Below are 18,735 nucleotides of genomic sequence, written 5' to 3' on the forward strand. Positions count from 1 at the left end.
GTTAATGTGAAAGGAGAGGTTGCTGGGGCGGAAAGCAAAATAGCGCAGGATGCATCATGCAGGAAATTGGTGCCTCGGGGGCCTGGAGGAGAAAAGCTGAAGCAGAATAATGGTTTGAGGGTACTGATGCTGCTACCTTGTTAAAGCTGAGCAAGTTTTAGCTCGACCTGGATGGGAGATGGCAGCGGAGAGCCCCAGGTAAGCTTCTGCGAGCTTACTGAAGTGCCGTAAAATGTAAGTGTAACCAAGTAGATTAAAAAAAAAAACTTATTTCTGAGATTCTGAAATTGGGCAATCAGTCTCTAATCAGCCGTAGTAATCTGCTGCTAGTAGTAGTAGTAGTAGTAGTGCAATTTCGTAACCACTAGTAGATGGTGAATTTGGCCTTTTTAAAAAACATTTATGCCATATATTACCCACCCTTCCTCCAAGGAGTTTGTGGTAGCATGCATAGTTCTTCCCTGCCTTGTTTGGCCTCACTGTAACCCTGCAATATAGGCTATGTCTAGTTAGCTTGATAGCTGAGCAGGGTTTTTGAACCCTAGACATCTTGTATAAGCCCTGACCAGGGGTAGGCAACCTAAGGCCTGGGGGCCAGATGCAGCCCAATCGCCTTCTCAATCCGGCCCACAGACAGTCCAGGAATCAGCGTGTTTTTACATGAGTAGAATGTGTCCTTTTATTTAAAATGCATCTCTGGTTTATTTGTGGGGCATAGGAATTCATTCACCCCCCCCCCCAAATATAGGCCGGCCCACCACATGGTCTGAGGGACGGTGGACCAGCCCACATCTGAAAAAGGTTGCTGATCCCTGCTCTAGACTGTAAGCTGCGCTTAGCCTCAGTTGGCTGTGTTTGGTCGCCATCTGCATGTGGGCAGGGTTGTGATCGGAACAAACCTATGTGAACCTTTGAATGGCGACTCTCCTCTCCACTGCAAAGGGAACATTGGAAGCTTTCCTATCCTTTTCACATAAATCACCGCTCAAGGTGCTGTCCGAACCCTACGCTATGGTTAATCTGAAGTGTGCTTTGTTGGACATGAGCCAGCTTTAGACTATGGGTTACAGTGGTACCTCAGGTTAAGAACTTAATTCGTTCTAGAGGTCCATTCTTAACCTGAAACTGTTCTTAACCTGAAGCACCACTTTAGCTAATGGGGCCTTCTGCTGCCGCCACACAATTTCTGTTCTCATCCTGAAGCAAAGTTCTTAACCCGAGGTACTATCTCTGGGTTAGCGGAGTCTGTAACCTGAAGCGTCTGTAACCCAAGGTACCACTGTACAGTCATACCTCATGTTATGTCCACTTCGTGTTACGTTCTTTAAGGTTGCGACCCGGAAGTACTGGAAAGGGTTACTTCCGGGTTTCGCCGCTCGTGCATGCGCAGACGTGCAAAATGACTTTACACGCATGCGTAGAAGCGGCGAATCGCAACCCACGTGTGCGCAGACACACCACTGCGGGTTGTGTTCCTTTCATGTTGTGATCGGGCCTCCATAACGGATCCCTTTCGCAACCAGAGGTACCACTGTATAAAGATTGCTTGATTCAACCAACTCCAGTTAAGATTAATCGTGGTTTGGGGTACTAAACTGCTGTTGGCAACCGTTTGTCTCGAGAGACAATGGAGTTCGTCTCTGGAGGTGAAGTTGGACCTCTGTGTTAGGAGCACCGAAGTGACCAACCTGGGGCTAGAGCCTGGGCAGTGTGTCTGGAGGTCCTGGGCTGCCCAGATGACAAGACACCCACTATTGGCCTTGCTAATGTGGTCCAAGCAGAGCAATATGTTTGACGCCAGCTTGGCTGCAGGAGTTGCTGGAAGGAGGTATCTAAGGTGTCTTGGAGACTCCATTCCGGATTCATGTAGGGTTTACTCCTCCCAAAGATCTCCCTCAAGGCAGCATAGGATAAGAGTTTTCCTTTTTCTAGATGGGCTACCTTCTCAGGTTGGCAAGCCCCACCTGCCCCTTACTTCCCTCTGCAGCATGTGCAGAAAATGCCTTCTTGACCGTTCGACCCACTTTTGGTCTCGTCCGCTTAATCCCCCGGTGCCTGTCTTTGCATACAGGGGAAGTCCATTCATCGAGGGTTTGAGACCCATTGGCTACCCTCACCGGTCGAAGCCATTCCTGGGGCGCAGCCGCTGTCGCATGCTGACAGCTTCTATGAGCCACAGGTGAGAGCTGAGGGGCAAGGTGTGGACAAAAGGTGAGAAAACTACCCCAGAAGGAGCACAACGTGTTTCCCACCAGAGGTACTAAACGGGCTTAGTGAAGCACTTGGCAAAAGAAAATATTATGTATGAAAAAGAAGCAAAATGGCAAGAAGAGAAGATTTGAGAAAATGAAAGCTGAAGATTCTGAAAATTATGCAATTAAAAAACAGATTGAGATCTTGCAAGAATTTTGAATGATGATTCCTGATTGCCAACGCAGATTAGAAGCTGCACGTGCAGATCTTGCCCAGCTATTAGAAAATAGAAAAGAGTTGGGAGAAGCTGAAGAATATAAAGAAGCACGTTCGGTACTTGAGTCAATAAAATTAGAAGCCTAGATAGAGTAGTGAAAAATCAATGTACGCTTTGGGTCCATTGTTACATTTTACTAATGTTTGACCACTTCTGTATTTTTTAAAGTAGTGTTAGGAATGATGATGTGCTTGATAATGAGCTCTCGGATTTGAGTGCTCTGTAAACTGATAGCTGTGGTATTATATATACAGTGGTACCTTGGGTTACATACGCTTCAGGTTACAGACGCTTCAGGTTACAGACTCCGCTAACCCAGAAATATTACCTCAGGTTAAGAACTTTGCTTCAGGATGAGAACAGAAATCGCGCCACGGTGGTGGTGCGGCGACAGCCGAAGGCCCCATTAGCTAAAGTGGTGCTTCAGGTTAAGAACAGTTTCAGGTTAAGAACGGACCTCTGGAACGAATTAAGTACGTAACCAGAGGTACCACTGTACTAGCCTTTTGCGCTCTTTCACTCTTGTCTGATGTTCCTAACCCTTCTTTTAGACTTTCTTAGCTTCTTTTGGATGCTTATGGACATATATATACACACTCTGTTTTAACTCCTTTTAGTTTTTTTTAAAAAACGAAACAAAATGTGTTTTTTGTTTAGATTTTAAATGATTTTAAACGATTGTACCCCTCCCTCCTTATGCTGGTCCATGGCCGTAATAAAGATTTGTTGTTGATGTGCTCAAATGATCTGTAGCTTTTTTTTTGAAAGTTCTATTTTATTTTGTATTTTGTGGTTTTATATCTTGATTTTATTCTGTGAACCACCTTGAGACCCCCGGGTATAGGGCGGTATATAAATTCAATTAATAATAATACCTCTCCCCTAGCACCCCTAATTACAGTGGTACCTCGGGTTAAGTACTTAATTTGTTCCAGAGGTCAGTTCTTAACCTGAAACTGTTCTTAACCTGAAGCACCACTTTAGCTAATGGGGCCTCCTGCTGCCGCCACGCCACCAGAGCACGATTTCTGTTCTCATCCTGAAGCAAAGTTCTTAACCCGAGGTACTATTTCTGGGTTAGCGGAGTCTGTAACCTGAAGCGTATGTAACCCGAGGTACCACTGTAACTAAACTGTAGTTATCAAAAATGGTAGTGAAAGCTTCTGAACTCACGGCCATGCAGGGCAAGGAGAGTGGGGATTGTGTGAGCCTGAAACATGCACGGGCTCATTCCCACTACAGTAACCCAAGGGTAGGCAACCTTAGACCTGCATCCCAGTCTAGGCCTCTCTTATCAGACTCTCCATAGGCCACACCCCTGTATCATGCCCTCCTTTCGTACTTTTTCCTGGGTCGGGACATGTCCTTGAGTGATGAGAACACCCTTTTGCTTGCTTGGATGGATGGAAATGTGTGCATGTAGAAACCTCTGACTTTGGTGTGGCTGGAATGTAGCCTCCTGCGAGGTAAAAGTCGCACCCACCCCTCTTTCCGCTTTTGCCTATGGCCTTACCCATCACTACATCCAGACCCCAGAAGGTCCCCCAGGGAAAAGATTCCCTAAACCCTGCAAGAAGAAAAAAACATGTTTTATTGTTCTAGTTACAGGTAGGTAGCCATGTCGGTCTGCCGTAGTCGAAACAAAATAAAAAAATTCCAGTAGTACCTTAGAGACCAACTAAGTGAGTTATTGGTATGAGCTTTCGTGTGCATGCACACTTCTTCAGATATGTTTTATTGTGACGTCCAGAGGCGGCCCGAAGCTGTAATGTCTCACATCAGAAATGGCATTTCCTTTGGCTTCCTAAGAGCCCTTCACCATGCAAGGCGTTTAAGTCCTCAAAATTGTCCCTGCATTGTTTCAGCTCCTGACGCCTCTTGATTTCCAACCAGAGCAGCTGGCGCCTTGTCAGCTCGGGCTGTCAGGTGGGGTTTCGCTTGAGTGCGACTTGAGAGGTATACGCCGGGCACTTCCGAGGCTGGAAGGAAGCCTTAATGCATAAAATGGGCCGAATGGAAACACCTGCCTCACCCACTGATTGTAGAGATATGCTAGCAGCAAGGTCTGCTGCTGCTGCATTTAGTGTGAAAAAGTAAGGGCAGGAGGAATACCTGTGACAGCAGATGATCTTCCAAGGGCCACCTGGCCAGTGGCAGAGCTGCTGTCGCTATCTTATGGCCCAAGGTAATGTACAGAGTATAATAAAAAAAATAGCTAAAGAACAATCAAAAACATAAAAAGTGGCAGAAAGTGAATTTAAGAACAAAGCAAAATGACCACCCATGGAAAGCTTATGTGACCAATCCTCATTTGTGACTGATCGCAGATGCCAGATCATTTTGGGTATATACATATGCCCTGTGTTTGTGATTCTTAAAGCTCCCGTAGCTATTCTTTTTAATCCCTCCTCCTTTCTTCGCTTTGCCTTTAATGTGTGCCTGTACTTGTCCAATCCTCCCTCTCTCCCTCTCTGTCGCCTTAATGCAAAATTTTGATGTTAAGAAACTCAGGGCGCAGAATTTCAAACAGCTCTGAGCCCTCAAGTTTACAGCTGCAAATCCGACTGGTGAAGTGAGCCTCCTTTGCTGGCCCATCACCCATTTCCAGATTGCTGAGCCTTTTTCATTTTTATAATATCTAAAAATACCTTCATTTTCACTAGCATGGGATTGCTTTATTTTTAAAAAAACATGCTCCTTTACGTAGCTGTCTTTTTAAATAGAAAGTTAGGAAAAGAAAAATAAGGTGCTTTGGGTGGTTGTGGTTTTTTTGAAAAAATGATGGTGGTAGTGGTTTTAAAGTGTTACTTGGGACACTGCTGAGCTGCGTTGCTGCTTTTAATTTAGTTCTGGGTTGTTGTTTCTTTAATGAACGAAAGCTTCCCAGGGGGTGCAGAGATCCCCTCGCGATATAAGCACGATGTGCTGTTAAACATGTTCTTGCCGTAACTGCTTGCTGTGCAGCCATGCCAGGCTGTGGGCCTGGGACAGGTGGGGCCTGGGTAATTAAATGTCACGGCACCCCAAGGAACCTTCTTACACAGTCCTGTCTCCCGCCTTTCTCAAAAGTTTTACATAAACAGGACACAACCCTGCTATTAGTGGGGCTTGTTCTGAGTTGTTCCCGAGGGATGGGTAAGGTGCTCTCTTTTGCAGAGGTTTGGGGACAGGGGGCGGCTTCTGGGGAAAGATGCTGACTGGAGCCAAAACGGAGTGGTATTATTATTATTCCACTTGCCGGAAGAAGGGATCTGATCTCCCTGGTGGGGAAAGATGGGGAGGGTGCAGTTTTAAGCGCAGCTGGCCCTGGGTGGGAGTTTGGCTTGCGTTCCCTGCAGTTCTCTCCCTCTCTGGCCTGGGTGCCAGGGAGTGACAGTTTACAGGCAGGCAGCCAAGCCCTGAATGGAGGAATGTGTGAGGCCTTCAGCTTTCACATGCTTTTATCAAGAGCGCAAAGAATAGCCTGGACTCAAGCTGCACCGCTCAGGTCAGAAGGAGAGAGGAATGTTCATGTTAACCCACGAGGTACCGGCCAGGAAGTGGCCAGCCAGGCCCTTGGGAACTGTGTGTGGGGCACCTTGGGCCTAAGGAGTTTGCCAACGAGGGGCATGCGTCTCTGGCGTGGCGTTCTGCATTACAGTGGCATTACAGTAATGAAATTCAGGGCCCCATGACCAGCACAGCGCTATAATACCCATTGAACAGTCATGGATTCTTCCTCCCGCCCCCCTCCCCCAAAGAATCCTAGGAAATGTAGTTTTTTTTCTCAAGGGAGCTGAGAGCAGTTAAGAGAGCTCTATTCCCCCCTGCTCCTGCCAACCTAGCAGTTCGAAAGCACATCAAAGGGCAAGTAGATAAATAGGGACCGTTCCAGCTGGAAGGTAAACGGCGTTTCTGTGCGCTGCTCTGGTTCGCCAGAAGCGGCTTAGTCATGCTGGCCACATGACCCGGACGCCGTCTCCCTGGGCCAATAAAGCGAGATGAGTCCCGCAACCCCAGAGTCAGCCACGGCTGGACCTAATGGCCAGAGGTCCCTTTACCTTTATTCCCTTCAGAGCTGCTCAGATGGGTTCTTGCTTCCCTCCTCTCCATCCCCCCGCCCCCCTTGTTGCATGGCGAACCATGTTTTGTAACACTTCCTGCAAGTGTTTTTATTTTCTGCATGGCTGTTTGCTCCCCTTAAGTGCAAGGCAAAAGTTTTTTATAAGACAGATCATTGCAAGTACCTGCAGTCTATTAGAGTAGCTTGTGGCCTGTTTTTACAAAGATCCACAAGACCACCCAACGATGCTTGCCTCCCAGCAAACGGAAACTGCCCGTGTCACCTGGATTTCCTAGAGAAGGTGAAAGTTCTCCAGCAGAAACAAAGCTTTGCTGCCTCTTCTGCCAGGGCTTTGACTTGCCACATATCTCCAGCAGTGCTATGAATCTTTAATACCCATGCATATATATATATATTTTTGGTAAAATATGTTATATAATTTTCTTTTTAGGACAAGAAACAGAGATGTTGGCCAGCCTCAAACGCACACAGCATTACCTCCGGTCTCTCAGTTATCCTTCTCTTTTTCAAATATCCTAAAATGTTTTAACTAAGACCCATGTGGCACCTTAAAGAGGAAGAAAGTTGTGGTGGAAGGAACTTTTGAGGTTTGAGGCCACAACTCATATATTTTTAATGTATGTGCAGCACTTACCAAGTTTTAGGCGCTTGTGTCAGTGTTAAATAACAGCAGCAGCATAGGAACTTTCAGAGCATTCATGTGCCAATTAATTCTGCTCCCCCGGCCATAAATTTACCCCTAACATGCAAAAATGAGAAAGGCAATTTTGCCCTCTTTTATATCCAAGCCCCTTCCTCAGTTTGACCCAAACCCTAGGATTTTTGAATGTTTACTGCAGCACAAACAAAACAGACATGGCAACAGCATGCGCAATATCCCATGGAGAAAAATGTGACGTTGTGTGTGTGGATAAGATGATAGGCATCAGAAAATAACAGGTGCAAGTCAGGCGATGTGGAAAGGGGAAAAAACGACAGAATGGTGGAGAATCGATTGGGAGCATGGGATGACATGAGCACAATTTATATCCCTTCTTCCAGGGAGCTCATATCCAGTTTTCCCCACCAGCAGCAACCCTGTGAAGTAGGTTAGGCTGAGATTCAGTGACTGGCCCAGAACTCTATCCCTTTTATCGCAGACGCACAATTCAAACAGTAAGAAGATCACCAAATTCCAGCTGCATATTAGAACCTGATTTGAAGCTCTCGTGAAACAAACCCCTTCTTCCCTGAAAAGATTGGACTTTGGGGGATAAGGAGAGTGTGGGTGGGTTGGGGGGAAAATACATTGAGAAGTGTGGGTTGACGCTTGATGGCAAGGGGTATTAAACCCACAAACAAAAAAGGATGAATGCTCATTAAATAGGTATCATCATCTAATCTCTTTGCAAAAATAAATCGGGACAAATATTTGTTGAACAGGTCATCTGGACATGGTTAACTAGCATTTTCCTGCTAGTGCCCTGCCATCTCACGTATAGGAGTGCTCATTCCTCAAAGAGGAGTTGTTGTTTTTAAAAAAAGTCAAGCTGGTTATGTATTTTTGTTGGTGTTTAGTCGTTTAGTCGTGTCCGACTTCATGACCCCATGGACCAGAGCACGCCAGGCATTCCTGTCTTCCACTGCCTCCCGCAGTTTGGTCAAACTCATGCTGGTAGCTTCTAGAACACTGTCCAACCATCTCGTCCTCTGTCGTCCCCTTCTCCTTGTGCCCTCCATCTGTCCCAACATCAGGGTCTTTTCCAGGGAGTCTTCTCTTCTCATGAGGTGGCCAAAGTATTGGAGCCTCAGCTTCAGGATCTGTCCTTCCAGTGAGCACTCAGGGCTGATTTCCTTAAGAACGGATAGGTTTGATCTTCTTGCAGTCCATGGGACTCTCAAGAGTCTCCTCCAGCACCATAATTCAAAAGTATCAATTCTTCGGCGATCGGCCTTCTTTATGGTCCAGCTCTCACTTCCATACATCACTAGTGGGAAAACCATAGCTTTAACTATATGGACCTTTGTCGGCAAGGTGATGGCTCTGCTTTTTAAGATGCTGTCTAGGTTTGTCATCGCTTTTCAGGTTATGTATTACCTCAGTGTTATCTCCCTGACACTTTCCCTTCCATTCGTACAACTGGGTAAATTGAGAGAGAACAAAGTGCCTGGTGTTCAGCGGCATGAATACATAAGACAAGGCTGCTGGATCAGGCCAGTGGCCTACCTAGTCCAGCATCCTGTTCTCACAGTGGCCGACCAGTTTCCTGTGGGAAATGTACAAGCAGGGCCTGAGCACAAGAGCAACTGTGGAGGCAGAGCATATAAACATTATGCGTGTGTGCACGTGTTTGAATGTTGTGTGGTCTGCATGCATAGTACAGTGGTACCTCTGGTTAGTTAGGAACTTACCGTAATTTGTTCTGGAGGTCCGTTCTGAACTTGAAACTGTTCTTAACCTGAGGTACCACTTTAGCTAATCGGGCCTCCCGCCGCTGCTGCTGCGCGATTTCTGTTCTCATCCTGAAGTAAAGTTCTTAATCTGAGGTACTATTTCTGGGTTAGCTGAGTCTGTAACCTGAAGCGTCTGTAGCCCGAGGTACCACTGTACCTGCTTGTGCATGTGTGTTTGTGGGTGAGAGGACACAGTTTACTTTGGCCACAACAACCTGTGTCTGTCTGCCTGCCTGGATGCAACCCTTCAGCCATAAATGTTGGCCACCTCCGCCTTGCAGGCACAACTACCACCAACAGGAATCTGGTTGGCCGCTGTGTGAAGAGAATGCTGGACTAGATGGGTCTTTGGCCTCATTCTGCAGAGCTCTCCTTATGTTCTTAAAACGTTTGTCATGCTTGTGCCGGGGGAAAACTGCCCTCTTTGCCTGGACATTTTTATGTTATTACAAATCCCATCGGTGCTGCAAGTGGAGAACCCAAGTTGCGGCTCGCTGGATATTTTTTAAGGCATGCTTTGTTTTGACCTCCTTTCTGTTGATTTGGTTTTATGGTGGCCTGGTATTATTATGAACTGCCTTTGGATCATGTGACAGAGGGCAAGGCTAGAGCATCTCTTACAAATAAATAAAACAAAAATAGCTAGTAGTGGTGGTTGATACACTTAACCTTCCCCAAGAATTTATCTCCTTTTAAACCTGTCCGAGGCAGAGACTGCCAACACATCTTTGTGGAAGTGTATTCCGTAAATCAATGAAATGGGTATGGCGCTACATTCAGAAGAGGCAACAGGAGGCATTTCCTCACATATTGGCCCTATCTACACTATACTTTTAAAGCAGGATCATACCACTTTAAACAGGCATGGCTTCCCCTACCCCACCACGATAAGGTTTTTAATGTTTGATGCTTTATTGTGTTTTTATATTTTGCTGGAAGCCGCCCAGTGTGACTGGGACAATCATCATCATCATCATTATCATCATCACCACTCTCCCCAACAACACTCTGCACCCTTCACAAACCACAGGAGTCTCTGGGGGAAAGCCTTACGGTCTTCAAATAAAAACATCTTGGAGATCCCAGGCCACAGGGAGGTTAGACTGGCCTCAACCACAGCCAGGGCCTTTTCGGCCATGGCCCCGATCTGGTGGAACTCTCTGTCACAAGAGACTAGGGCCCTGCGGGACTTGACATTTTTCCGTAGGGCCTGCAAGACAGAGCTGTTCCACCTGGCCTTTGGCCAAGGCACAGTATGACCCCCTCCTTTGGAAGTCCTCACAGAACTCTAGCCCAGTAGTTGCCATTAATTTGATTTTGAATTGGTTTTAGAATGCATTTCAATCAATTGATTGTGATTTTATGTAAATTTTGTTACTTTTATAGTTGTTAGCTGCTCTGAGCTTGGCTTCAGCTGGGGAGAGTGGGATATAAATAAAAATTTATTATTATTATTAGTAGTAGTAGTAGTACAATACTTCTTTAAACATATAGTGTAGAGAGATGCAGTGTTTGAAGACATGTCTGTTCCTAATCGTATGGCCAAACCCAATGAATGGCTCTGATCTCTTAATATTATGATCAGCTGTTTCTGGTTGTGCTCTGTTCTAGCCAATGCTTGGTTAGTGTATACATTTGTGTGTGTGTGTGTGTGAGTAAGGAGCGGAGTCATTCCCACAAATCCCCAAATTTGCGGGCGGGGTGGGTGGGTGGATGGGGGTGGGCGGCAGTGCCCAGTGCTGCAGCCTCTTCAGCTTTGCTCACTGGACTGGGAGAAATTTGAGCTAATGGACACTGGGCAGAGCTTGTTAGCCAAGGTTGGTTTGCATCATTGTTCATTCAGCTGCCTCCTTCATTGAGGTGTTTTGTGAGAAGGCCCTTTGTCTCTCTGGAGGAGGGGTGTGTGGGGGGGGGGTATAAGCTGCAGAAGAACTTCCTACCCGGAGGCAGGCAGGCGGAGAGCAGGCTTAGATGCCAGGGTGTGAAATGCCTGCCTGGGCCTATTGGAACGCAACTCCTTCTCCGCTGGAAATAACTTGCCCATGTTGTCAGTTGGGAAGCTGGCATTTTGCGCTAATTGCTCATATCACAGATGGTTTCGAGGGCTCGTCGGCCACCTGCCAGGGAGCCGGCATTGTAAGAGGAACAGTTTGCGAGCTAGATCTGCAAGTCACATTCTTCTGGGCATAAAAAGAAGAGGGAAAAATTCAGGTAACGGATCCTCTCCTGGCTGTTGTCTGATTTTCTTTTTCTTTTTTGCAAAGGTGCCGAGAAAACCAGTTTAATTCAATCCAAAAATACTTGCAGCCTTTCTGTGCTACAGAAGAGCACAGGTTTTAATAACGTTTCCCTCTGCCAGGAGCTCCTGGGAGATCCCTAGCAGAATTCTCAGCAACCTTAACAAATGCCTTATTTAATTTATTTTTTAACACTTTGAAATGCAGGCCTTTCGACTTGGCTCTTCGTTCAAGTATGCTGGCAATCCAGGTCAGCTTTCCAAATGCTGAGCTTGCTAGATCAAAGCTGTGTGTGTGTGTGTTCCCCGCAGCTCAGTTCCCCGGAAGCTAATTTAAACAAGCTTTTGCAAAACTTGGCTTTTGAACCATGAATTTCCTTGGAAACGTATTTGAGGAGGAGGAAGGATTCCACAATTCGAAGGTTATTAATGGTTGATAAGTTTCGTTAAAAAGCAAATTGCTTGGTGATTTATTTAGTTATTTCATAACATTTATATGCTGCTTGATCGTAGAAAAACCCCTCAAGGCGGTTTACGAAAAAGATTGTGATTATGATAAAATTGCTTGCTGCTGCTGCTACTTTCGCCAGAATTTGTAACTGCAATGTGGCTATCTGGAACAGTTTTGCTTGCAGCTGCTGCTGCTGCAAAACTATTTTGTTCCCCTTTCCACCTCCCTAACTTCTCCCGGCTTCCCCTACCCCATGCCAATTCTGAGCCCAACACAGATAGCAATGCAAAAGACTGTTGTGTGTATTCCAGGGTACGCTCTCAGTTCCTGCGAGATGGTTCAATGGGCTGATAGGCCTGGCCACAGTGGCCTGCATGAACGCACCATGCATCCCGGAACATGCCTCCAGAATCCTTTGCAACGTGCTGGAGTCAGTGTGGTATGCTTCATCAGACAAAATGGTGTGAAAAGCTTTCCCTGACCTGGAAAACTGCGAACCTTGATGGTTGATCAGCCTTATCACAAATAAGAGTTGAAGAATTAACATGCTTGCTCCACCGCACCCCTTCAACCAGTTGTGTGTCTCAATTCTCCCTTGGGCACTGTGAGGAAACACCTGTCTGTTGTGGGACCCTAGCACAAAGTGGGGTGGGGCAGTGTGAGCCCCAACTTGGGTGAAACTCCCTCTTCACGAGTATCTAGAGAGGCTCAGGAGAAAAGTGGCTGAGTGGGTCGGGCTGGAAACCCCATCCCAGGCTGCCACAGCTTTCTGGGAGATTAACTCGCAGGCAGAGACGTTACTCACCAATCAGGAATGCAGCTCTCTTTTTCCTTAATGAGAACAAAACATTTTTATTCCTGTTCGTTAAAAGGAAGCGAGGGCTACTGTCAGTCACCATGCCAACAGAATCTCCCACCCCCTCTGCCCCCAGGGGGTGATGGGTGTCTTCTGTCTCCATCCGTGTTTGGAAAGGTGAAGCAGACGAGCCAAAACTTGACAAACTGGCAAGGGAAGGCGGTTTTCAGGCAGCGATTGTCTAGCTGTTGCATAGGCCAGCTAGGCTCACCCAGCTTTACGGCGCGACCTCCAAGCGTCCCTGCAAAGGACTTGCTCCTGGCCGGCGCCGGAATTGGTGTAAGATCACCAGCATCCTCTTGGGCTATGAGCTTTTGAGCCTTTGCCTGGATGACACAAATGCAAGAAGAGCTCTGCTGGATCAGGTCAAAGGTCCATCTGGCCCAGCATCCTGTTTCCTGCAGTGGCTAGGCAGATGTTTCTGGGAAGCTTATGGGAAGCAAAGCACAGGAGCATAGGAAGCTTATTCTGAGTCTGACCAACTGGTCAGTCCAGCTCAGTATTATGGACACTGGCTGGCAGTGGCTCTCTGGCGTTCCAACCAAGGGACATTCATAGTCCTACCTGGGACTTTTCATCTGCAAAGCAGGGGCTGTACCACATGCTGCCAAGCCATCCCGATTTAAGTGGGACATCCCGGAATTATAGAAGTCATCCCGGCTTCTGGTTGGATCCCAGAATGTCCTGTTTTTTGGTCTGGCACTCTGGCGTGTTGTCAGCAGAGCATCCCAATTTGGATCACCTGGATTTTGTAGGGTATGCTGTCGATGAGCTGTTGTTGTTTAGTCGTTTAGTCGTGTCCGACTCTTGGTGACCCCATGGACCAGAGCACGCCAGGCACTCCTGTCTTCCACTGCCTCCCGCAGTTTGGTCAAACATGCTGGTAGCTTTGAGAACACTATCCAACCATCTCGTCCCCTGTCGTCCCCTTCTCCTTGTGCCCTCCATCTTTCCCAGCATCAGGGTCTTTTCCCGGGAGTCTTCTCTTCTCATGAGGTGGCCAAAGTATTGGAGCCTCAGCTACACCCCTATAAATACAAACCCAGCATGTCCCTTGCTGTTGATCCCTAGTATGTGCTGCTCAGAGGCATATTGTCCCTGAACTTGGAGGACCCATTGGCGATGATGACAAATTGTAATACTTTTTGCAGCTGTGTATTTAACAACTGGGAAACCAAGGCAACCAGGAATTCAAGGTAGTTGAGTGGGTGGTAGTGGGGGGACCAGTAAGCCTATGCTCCTCCTTCTTTGTGCCAGCCACAGAGCCCATCATGGCCAGCAGAGCTTGCGGTGGATCACTCTCTCTCTCTCCTGGGTGGAAATTGTTTTTGTCTCCCCTGCCCCTTTCCTCTTTTACAAGCCTGCTAAGGGGCTAGCAGCCTGTATTCTTACTTTGGATGCTACTCTAACATGGAAATGCAGGCTAGTAAATGTCTTTGCAGGCTAGTAACTTGGGTGAACTTATTTACAAGCCACCAGCAGGCCTGTTCTGCATTACTTTGTCTGGCACATTTTAAAGCTATCTGAGTCATCGCCATAACCTGCGGCCATAAATTTTATAAGTTAGTTATATGTTGTGCTCTTCTTCTGTTTTACGGTTAATATTCATGTTCTGGGATCACAAAGTTGCTCTGATGTAAGGTGTATGTATGACCGCATGTATGTGCATGGGGTCCTTGGTTGGCCATTCGTTAATTCATTATCGCATCACCCTACTATTTGTTCCTAGCATCCAGCAATTCTTAGTGTGCTTCCATAAAGAATTTGCGGTAGAGGACTGTGGAGTGGCGTTGTGGCGTTCACCTGACCTCTAGTTGCCTGTGTCGCTGCTGTGTAACAAAACAGAGAGGGAAAGGGGTGAGGTTGGTGGAATGCAAATGCACCAAAGGGAACATTAGATTGGTTCTGCTGGTGTGTTTGCACTGTGCCAACCTCCCATTCTCTGCCCTGGCTGCAGTGATGCAGGCAAAGGGAGGTCAGGTCAGTGCCACTGCCCCATCCGGCCATCCACTGCTGTTCATTTGCTTGATGATTGAGAGGTCCATATTCTGTGAATATGGTTGATCGCTCCTGAAAGCTTATGTTCCTGTTTTGGAGTCAATATTATGCTGCAGTACTGCATTGACGGAAGGTGTGCGGTCCTTCATTTATTTATTACAGTCTCCCCCCACACACCTTTCCAAGGAACTCAGGTTGTGATGAGTGTTGCCACCGCCCCATCATGCCCCAAGCACACATATGGAAAGAACAAGCTCCTACATTTAGGCCCAACGTTTTTAATTTTTTTTATCGAATTCTAAATTATATTACAAGTCAAAACTACAAAAGATAAATAATCTCTCAAAGGACCTGTTGATCGCATTTTGCCATTGTACTGACTATTGAGAGTGTATTAACTTATGGTCTGTGTGTGTGGTTTGGGAGCTAAACGGTCAGGGAAAAAACAATGCTGCCCAGGGTTGTAAAGGCTGCAGAGAGAATAATTGGGTGCACTCTTCCCACCTTGGATCAAATCTATACTTCCAGGTGTCATAAGAAAGCTGCAGAGATAGTGCAGGATAGTACACACCCTGGAACTGATCTCTTTCAGCTCCTGCCTTCTGGAAGAAGGTACAGGGTTATAAAGACTAGGACTAGCCACCTGAGAAACAGTTTCTATCCAAATACGATTTTGCTTTTAAACGCAGTGTAAGGTAGTCTCTGTGGGACAGAGTTTTTAGGGGGTTAACTAGGCTGGGATAGCAGGCTTGTTGGTTTTTGAATGTATGATGTAGATTTTTTCAATTTCGTTGTTCTGTATGGGACAATGGCAATAAAGATTATCGTATAAAAAAACCAAAGCGGAAGAGAGTGCAGAATGAATTCAGGAAGAAGACAATATTGCATCATAAACAAGCATCTTCTGATGAGACATAGAGGACAAAAGAATTATTGTAAAGGGAAGGATCAGTCTGGTATTAGATCCAGCTACAGCTGACCATTTTTTTCTGTTTTGGCAGGGAGCGAGGCGGCTTTCTATTGACACCAGTTGTTGTCATGTGTTGAATAAAAGGATACCGATCAATAATAAAGCTGTCCGTGCTTCTCCGCCCCTGAGCTTTTTTAACACAACTAGTCAACTGTTCGGAGAGTACAGTGGTCCAAACTCTTAATGTCCCATGCATCTAAAGAAATAGATAGGCCCAAGGTTACTTGCATTTGCTTTGCTTGGGATGAAACATTCTCGTTGTGTTTTTTTTTACAGCTTGAGGTGCATTGACCGAGAAGAGAAATGAAGCCCAGGCAGTCCAGATGGTAAGTAAAAGGGGTCACGATTCCATGCTGTTCTACTGAGGAGCAAGCCGTGGACCAGAGGCCAGGGAGGGCGAGACTCTGGATGATGCTCTTGGCCCAGAATGAGAAGCCCCATTTGTAGGCAATCAAAGTGGGTGTTGGGCAGGAGTGGCTTGTTCCGTTTGGACTCCTGAGGTGAAATGAGAAGGTACCACCCTCCACTGAAGCCTCACTTACAGAGGTGCCCCTTGGATTCTGCTTCGTCTGCCTCATGGGCAGGTTGGCCCTGGTGTTGGGCAATGTATAGTTTTGATCTATGGGCTACTTTTAAAATGAGGCTGCATTTTAAATTGCATTTTAACCCGTACAGTGGTACCTCAGGTTAAATACTTAAGTCGTTCCTGAGGTCCGTACTTAACCTGAAACTGTTCTTAACCTGAAACACCACTTTAGCTAATGGGGCCTCCTGCTGCCGCCGTGCCGCTGGAACACGATTTCTGTTCTCATCCTGAAGCAAAGTTCTTAACCTGAGGTATTAATTCTGGGTTAGTGGAGTCCGTAGCCTGAAGCGTATGTAACCCAAGGTACCACTGTATTTTAAATTGTTAAAAAAAAAAAAAAAAAATTATGTTTTTACTGTAATTTTAATGGTGTTAGCTGCCCTGAGCCCTGCTCTGGCCGGGGAGGGCGGGGTATAAATAAAATTTATGATTATGATTATGATTATTTATTTGGGGTGGCAGGAGCAGCCACGACTGCATCATGCAAGCTCAGAATTTTTTACATCGCTGGAGTGCAACCTAGCAAACCTAGATACGTGTGGTTTTTGCTTTCTTCGTAGGATGGGGGTTTATGCACATTGTATACTGACCAGTAGGAGATTTAAGTTTACCAACCAACCCTCCCACCTCCTGTTTTCTTTCCTGAAGGTTGCCTGAACCCCAGGTATCCCACTCATTTCTGGCTGCAGCTCTAAGCTATTTACCAGCAGACTTTCAACTGCTGCCATTGCATCGATTGTGGACTCCTGCCAGAACTTGCCTATAGGACTCAGGTAAGTTTGCTCTGAGACGTATAACATGCATGCAGCCCACTGTGCAGAGGAGAGCAAAAATGGCATGGCCGCATGTCGAGTTTTTGCAGGTGAAGGAAGTTTCTGCCATTTTAGAGAACAAATCACCACCCTCTCGTAATTCTTGGTGACTAATCGGGCACCCACGCTCCTCGTTGTACCTTGACTGTAGAGATCCTGGTGTTCAAAGCCTAATTGGGTGTTTCTGGTTGAACTCTACTGTCCCCTTGATGGCGACATCATCCGTATTGGAACTCTGTTTGTGACATGGTTGTGCTGCTGTTGGGTAGCAAAAGAAAAGGAATTCTGGTGGCTGCCTCCTGGTCGTGCTGTAAACCATGGTTTGGATGACTGAGAATGAACTCCATACCTGCACCCCCTGCTTTCTTGTTTTGATTAAACCATAGTTTGCTGTTGTGTTTGAATGTTGCAAACTTTGCTTTGATCAAACCATGGTAGTTTGAGCTAAACAGGAAGTAATACATGAAGCTGTGCATGTGAGGGAGGGAGAAGGGGGCACATGGGCCATGATAATTGTTCCTGATTCTTTTAAACTGATTCTTTTAAACCTCACATTTGAATACCACCATTCTGTACAAGTACTGTTAGCAAGAGACACTGTGCATAGCCTGACCACCGTAGTTCATGTGGTGGTAGCCTCAAAACTGAATAACTGCAATTCACTCTATGTAGATTTGGCCTTGGGCCTGTTTTGGAAGCTCCAGCTGGTGCACAGTGCTATAGCCAGACTGCTGATGGGGGCATCTGGTTGACAATATGTGACACCATTGTTAAAAGGTCTGCACTGGCTACCCTTCTGGTACTGTAGTCTGCTAAGGGTTGTTAGGAGACATTCTCAGATTGATTTAACCAGGCACCCCCAAACTCTGCCCTCCAGATGTTTTGGGACTACAGTTCCCATCATCCCTGACCACTGGTCAGTGGCGTAGCGTGGGGGGTGCAGGGGGGGGCCGGCCGCACCGGGCGCAACATCTGGGGGTTAGGGTTAGAGGGCGCAAATCCATGGGTTAGGGGGCACAAATCCACGGGTTAGGGGGCGCAAATTGCTTGCCTTGCCCCGGGTGCTGACAACCCACGCTACGCCACTGCCACTGGTCCTGTTAGCTAGGGATGATGGGAGCTGTAGTCCCAAAACATCTGGAGGGCAGAGTTTGGGGATGCTTGCTGCAAGGGGAATAGGGCTCTGCTAAGAACTCTCGGCACCCTTAGCGGACTACAGCTCCCAGAATTCCTTGGGGGACGCCATGACGCTTTGAAGTGGCATCACCGTGCTTAAAACGTAGGATATGAACACGGACCAAGATAAACAAAAGAGCAATTTAAGAAACAGGCAAGAACACAGAGCGGAAGCAACTGCTGACCAGCAGCCTCTTCCTACTTCCTTAAGGAGAGCTGATTGGCAGCTGCGCAGGATGCAGCTGGCCCTTAATAGCCGTGACTCGTACCCCACAGCAGGCTGCCACTTTGGTTGGAAGTGTCATTCTGGAGTCCTCAGCTGGGCAGCCTGAATAAGGGCAGAGCTCAGCCGCCCCAGGGCTATGGGCCAAAGACACCTGAGGCAGAAGCCTGGATGGAGAGCCACCTGGGAGCTTCCTGTGGGCTGCTGAGAGTGTGGGAGAAAGGCAGGAAGTAAGTGCTTAGCGTGGCTGAAATTGATTGTCTCTATGTGAACTATTCATTTCTTAACCTGCTTGGTTCTGATGTCGGCTATGCTATGTTTTGTATTATTATTAGAAGCTTCCTTGAATGCAAGAAAGCTGCAAGTGCAGTAAAGGAAATAAAGACAATTACCAGAGGTTAAAACAGGGGTTCCTAAAGTGGTCCATGGACCAGAAGTGGTCCATGAGCTTCATTCACGTG

General features: G+C 46.8%; 1 protein-coding gene across 4 annotated transcripts in view; it reads left to right on the top strand.

Annotated features, from left to right (window-relative positions):
* PLXNB1 (plexin B1) overlaps positions 1-18,735 on the top strand; it is a 145,434-nt gene that overhangs the window by 14,535 nt on the left and 112,164 nt on the right. For 2 of the 4 annotated variants that reach the window (XR_014544855.1, XM_083600280.1), the window contains exon 1: positions 18,464-18,504. The gene's annotated coding sequence lies outside the window, so the exon portion shown is untranslated. Of the gene's footprint in view, positions 1-10,962; positions 11,178-15,753; positions 15,804-16,711; positions 16,837-18,463; positions 18,505-18,735 lie in introns of those variants that run through there. The other 2 variants (XM_083600281.1, XM_083600282.1) reach the window with 2 other exon arrangements.

This window comes from Podarcis filfolensis (genome assembly GCF_964270895.1).
Source record: "Podarcis filfolensis genome assembly, chromosome: 2".
Taxonomy (NCBI): domain Eukaryota; kingdom Metazoa; phylum Chordata; class Lepidosauria; order Squamata; family Lacertidae; genus Podarcis; species Podarcis filfolensis.